General features: G+C 47.7%; 1 protein-coding gene across 5 annotated transcripts in view; it reads right to left on the bottom strand.

Annotated features, from left to right (window-relative positions):
- Positions 1 to 2,119, bottom strand: part of ANKRD12 (ankyrin repeat domain 12) — a 107,547-nt gene extending 105,428 nt beyond the window's left edge. The window contains exon 1 of one of the 5 annotated variants that reach the window (XM_032467455.1): positions 1,825 to 2,119. The gene's annotated coding sequence lies outside the window, so the exon portion shown is untranslated. Of the gene's footprint in view, positions 1 to 1,667; positions 1,692 to 1,824 lie in introns of those variants that run through there. The other 4 variants (XM_032467453.1, XM_032467450.1, XM_032467451.1 and 1 more) reach the window with 4 other exon arrangements.
- Positions 2,120 to 5,967: the final 3,848 nt, after the last annotated feature.

Genomic DNA, 5,967 nt, shown 5'->3' on the forward strand with positions numbered 1-5,967 from the left:
CTGTCTACACCTCTTACAGACTATGATGGAAATAATAAATCTCATTAATCATTCTTTTTTTAAACTGAAATAATGCCCTTAAAAGACAAGAATGCTTTAAAGAAAATTTAACTACTAGTCAACCAACACCAAGAAATTGAACATTATCACTACTATTCTTTAGAATAAAAATCTCTTTTCCAGTGAAGCATTTTCCAAATATTCCTACTAACTACTATTTCTCCAGTCTACCTCAGAAGAGTATCAGTCACATTTCTCAACAAGTTCTACAGGGAAAAAAAGTAACATATAAGCATTTGATAAAAACATCTTCCTTTTAAATTAATTCCATTTGAACACTTGTCTCCAAACAAAACTGAAGCTTTTCTCCCCTTTCCTGATATAAAAGAATTAAATCCAAAAGACAGCACAACACATTTTCATCTACTAAGTTCTTTCGTCATCTGATTTTTTTCTCTCTACTGTTCCTCAAATACTCTTCATGACTACACACCGAGAGATTTTCACTTTTCCAGCTCCGTTTGTTCACAAAACCATTCTAACAATAACTATGGAAACCACAGAGATTAAGAACATTACAGGCATGCTGCGTTTTTACTCTTTTCCTTCCATGATTACCACTTAACATTTAGGTTCCACTTTATTTTAACACCTTGTCTGTCCCGAAAATAGAACACACAGCCTGAATAGTTAAGCTTGACCTCAGTCAACCGTCTGCAGACCTTCAGAAATTTAGTCAGTGCTTGTGTCATTTATAAAAGATCTTTTAAGTAATAAAACCTTCCCCTGCTTGCCTATAATCTCCTGGGGAAACACTTCGAATGTTTACAAGGTTCTGCGTTTAGCCCAAATTCAAGACTTCCCAACAAGTTTAGTTAATATAACGACTTGATTTTACAAAGTCGACACTATTTCATTTTGTTTTTAAGCCACTTGGCATCAATACAGCATATGTTCTGCCAGTTCTGAGCTAATCTCCAGGAAAGCCTTTGTACAACGATTGAAGAAACTGAAACAGATCAGTGCCCAAGATTTTTAAGAGCCTACTTGAACATATGTTTTTAATAAACAGTCGATTTATTCTAAAATAGCTGCTTTCCTAGTTCGCCTTCTTTTATAACTTACATAAACCGTTTTAAAATATGGCAGAATACATGATTGAGAACAGGTTCACTTCAACTTCGGGATTAGAGGACCCGCAGCCGATCCAGCCGCGCTCGCCGGGGAGGCGCGGGTGCCCGGTGGACCTTATACTCCGATGACTGCCGCGCCTAAAACGTCTCCTACGCTCCCACCGGCGCGAGCGCGTCAACTTCCCGTCCCAAACCGTCCCTTACTGTTATTGCTAACGCAGCTGTCAGCTGGGCTTCGGCAACCTCTTTGTACAACCGTTTACTCAACGCTTTGGGATCCTCGAGGATGCGTCACACCGGGTTCCCCTCGAACGGGCTCTAAGAACCCGACGGCCCCGAGGGTGCGCGAACGCGGCCCGAACCGGCGCTCGCAGAACGCCGGGGCCGCCGCCCGCTCGGCCCGCCCGCGACGCGACCGCCGCCCCCCGTCCCCACCCCACCGCGGACCGGGCGCGCCCCCGCCCCGCCCCCACCCCGCCCGCCCGCCCGCGGTCCGGCCGCGGCGCCCTCCCGGCCGCGCACACTCGCACGCACACGCTCCCCGGCCCCGCCATGTTCCGGGAGCGGCGCGGCCCCCGCCCGGCAGCTCCCGCCGCACCGCGGCTCCCGGCGGGGCGGCCCGCGCCGGGGCCACAACCGCCCGTCCTGTCAGCTCGGCGCCGCGGGGCGGGGCGGCGGGGCGCGTCCCTACCTCGCTCTGGGGAGGGGACGGAGCGGGCGCGACTGAGGGGCTCCTCCCGGGCGCCGGGGCCAGGGCTCGAAACCGCGCCCCTCCTTCCTCCTCGCCTGTCGCCACGCCCCCCTCGCCCTCACGGACCCGAGGCACGGCCGGCGCAGGAGGGTTTACCCCCTGAGGGAGGGCCTCGGCGCCGCCGCCGCTGTCGTGGTCCTCGCCGCCGCCGCCGCAACCGCCACGAACGCCGCCGAGGCCGGGCTCGAAAACATCTCCGGTCTCCGCCGTCCCTCGCCACAGCCTGCTCGCTCCCAGGACGGCGCCGCCCGGCGATTGGCCGCGGCGCGGGCACGTGACGCGGCGGGCACGGGACGGGCGGCGTGACCGCCCCGCCCCCGGCGCCCGGCGCCCCTTCCGCCCGCCCCCCCGCGGCCCGCCGCTTTGGCGGCTCCGCGAGAAGCTTCCCGAGCCGCGGGCGGGGGAGTCGGCGCGTACCAAGTGGGGGCGGGGGTGCGGGCCGGAACTCCACCCCGCCCGCAGTCGCGCCTCCCTCCGCCGTCACCGGCCCCAGAGGGAGGGGAGCCCCTGGGGGAGCGGAGCCCCTGGGGGAGCGGCGCAGGCGGCCGGCAGGTTCTGCAGTCGCGCTCTGTGGCGACCGTGGCCGTGACTGGAAACTTCTAGAAATGGCGGCGGCGGTGAAGAAGAGGCTCTGTGTACAGAGGGTATCCACACGCTACTTTTGCGGGGGCGGGTGGGCCAGTTTGCGAGCTCGGATCGGAGGACGACGGCGCGGCCCGGCCGCAGGCACAGACGGGCGTGCGCCCAGCTCGGGCGGCGGGCGCGGCTCTGCGTGTCCGGAGAGGCGGGGCGCGTGTCCGCCGCAGTGCGCCTGCGCGCCGGCTGGCCGCACCTGTGGGACGGCGACCGGGATCGGGACCCGGCGCGCCCTTCCCTCGCCAGGCGGGCCCATGCCCGGCCCCCGAGAGCACAGCGACGAGCACCTGCCGCGGAACGGCCCGGACCCACGACAGGCCCGCCCACAGCCACACCGCCGGATGACCCTTTTAGGCAAATCTAAGCGCGTTATCCACATGCGAGACGGTTTCGCAGGGAGCCGTCCAGCTGGAGGAGTGCGTGTGGAGCATTTCCCGCCCGGCGGCCCGGCTGCCGGCACGCACTTCCCCCGGACGCTCTTATTTACATCGAGGTTACCCCGCGACAGTTTGTGCATGCCCTTATTTAACCACCGAAGGGATTACATAATCGGAGGAAACCATTTTATTCTGAGTTCCTTCTGGACGCTTTCATTTACATCGAGATGAATCCGCGACAATTTGTGCGTGCCTTTATTTAACCACCAAAGGGGCTATGTAACTGGAGGGAAATCATCTCTCCCATCGTGGCCTCAACTACAGCACGCATTTGTGACTTAATGAGTGTAGTTACAATTTACGTCATTAATCAGCAGATGGTGTATTTGACTTTGAGAAAGCCAAAAGCCAGCACGTAGCGACATAAGGCTTATAAACTTGCATTAAAGATCACCACTTGTTCCTTTCCTAGGTTCCTGATTTCTCCCACCTTTAAAACGTTAGGTTCAAAGTGAATAGTAAGAGCATTTGTGGCTAGAAGTGGAACACCATTACCTTTAATTTGGATATTTATGGCATGGAATTTGACAATCCTGACTTGAGGTCGTTGAGTTGGTTCTCATTTGACTCACTGTCACAGGGAGTCTGGATGGCAGCGGCAATACCTATTTCTATAGCAGTAAGAGCCTCACTTCAAAACGGAAAGGTAGCTCATCTTGAATTTGCTGTCAAAACGGAAAGGTAGCTTATCTTGAATTTGCCGAAATAACCGTAATTTATGGCAGTAACTGTATGCATAACCTTATTACTTAAAAATCACTGAATATATCGAAGACCTACAAGGCAGTTGTGATCCAGGGCACTGTATTGACTGTGTTTGAATAGGACACTATCTCTAAAAGAAAATTCACTGCAGAATTAATCATATTGCAAAGAAAAATTTTAATGAAGCTCCTATTAAATTATATGTGGCAAATTATAAATCAGATACATTCTGTTAGTGGAAAGGTTCAAGTGAAACTTATGAAGGGAAAAGGAACTAATTTTCCTTTTCAATGTGAAACCGGAAGTGTAAGTCAAGAAATTAATAATTATTATGGATAAGGGCCTCAAAAAAAGCTGAAGAAAATTAGTTTATATCCACAGCTAGCTGAATAGTAAGTTGCGAAGGCTTTTAATTGTATAGCCCCATCTTTCATTGGCTCAAGTCTTGGAATCCATCTTCAGCAAGTGGGCAAAATACCTGTTTTCTTAGCAGTTACCAGTAGGTCAGGGACCCCAAGGATTAAACATCACTCTTAGCCAAAGCTAAGTTTTATCACATTTATTTAGGTTTATTACTACCAGACACTTAAAATGTGTATATCTGATATCTGAACTAGAAGCCATCTGCAAAATTTCTTTCCAACTTAGTTCTCAGCTTTCGAATCAACTACTATTATGTTTTGCTAAATTAAATCCTGCCATATTTAAAGAAGGTGAATGTAATAAATGAAAAATATAATCTGAGGTCGTGGCTTTTATGACTTAGTCTTCATACATGTAGCGCCTTTGCAGTGAATACTCTTACGGCTATTATGTGCTGTGGGATTTACTAGAACAATGGCTCCATCCAGTTACAGCAAGTAATTGTAAGCAATCGGTAGCTTCCCCTAGCAAAGTTCTGTAGCCGCTCCAAAAACAACGGAAGCTAGGCTATTAGATTCTTTGCCCAATAAGAAGAATGAAAAGTTGAATTATTTGTTGGTTTATTTTTGCAATAGAAATAAAATTTAAATAGCAGTAGGAAGATTTCCTCTCAAACAACCTAAAATTAATTTTCTATTTCTAAAATGGTACATAAATTAATCACCAGTGCCCACCCTTTAAACATGACTTGTTCTTTTCACCCAGTATCTGAAGGCTCCTCACTCCTAACTTTTTGTCTAGTTAAAAATAATAATAATAATACCAAAGTGTAAGGCATTTTTTACAAGTCAGTAGTAGCTTTCATTTAAAGGAATACCTGTATTTTTTCATAATTTTAAATAAAAAACTTAACAGCTAAACAAAGATAAGATAGACTATTTTTTTAAGAGAGAAAAATAATGGTAAAAGTAGTTGACTTTGGGAAGGTCTGAGGGCTCTAGGATGGAAGGGAGGCATTTTCCTTGTGTTACCTTTTTGTGCCACTTGAAGAATTACTGTTACTGTTTACTTTCTCAGGTGAAAAACAAAAACTAATTTTTAAACGCTGTCTTAAAAAATAATGTTTTTAACCATCGTAACTACTAGTCTGTCACAAGACCAGGGCCAAACAGTGACTTTGAGAAATCCTGAAACAACTGGATTAGTTTAGATTTATCCCTGCCTTAAAGCTATTTTTTTCCCCAGCTTACAAAACTCATAGCTAGTTTCTTCAACTAGGTACAATAATGAGAGGTTTTATTTCTTCTAAGTTATTATTTGCATTCCACTTCTAAGTTGTAATATGCAGTCAACTGAGTATACTCTGCGTAGCCACTGATCTTTCCAACTCAAATCTCACTTCCAGGTTCTTCCCCCGATGAGTTTTTGTATACCTGCAAGGTCAGAATAGCCAAGAATAATGTCAAAGTGTTTCATACCGTCTTTATGAAGACGATAAATAGTACTTCTAGAGCCAACTCCCTTATCCTCCTTACTCCTACAGTCTGCTTGACCTGCCACTTACCAGTGGAAAATAAAGTAACAATTACATGCTGTAAATATAAAAATGTTAAAAGAGTACTGACAAATAAGGTTTATAGAAAGATCACACTAACTTAAGACTTGGCTATGGCTAAAGATGGGAACGCAAAAGGAATTAGAAATTGGACAGAATTTTTACTTCATAATAATCTTGTATTATTGATAAAAGTGGCAGGGTGATGTTGAAAATGGGTGATGTTGGAATAACTGTTAACTAGATTACGGAATAATGTCTTCATAGTTAGCCAAAGATAGCAGAAGACTAAAATGATGCTCTGAAGTTCTAACAGGGTACTTACAGCTGCAAGTTGCTAGGTTATCACCAAGGTGTAGACAGATGGAAATGAACAAATATAAAAAG

This window comes from Camelus ferus, chromosome 24 (genome assembly GCF_009834535.1).
Source record: "Camelus ferus isolate YT-003-E chromosome 24, BCGSAC_Cfer_1.0, whole genome shotgun sequence".
In the NCBI taxonomy this organism is placed as follows: Eukaryota; Metazoa; Chordata; class Mammalia; order Artiodactyla; family Camelidae; genus Camelus; species Camelus ferus.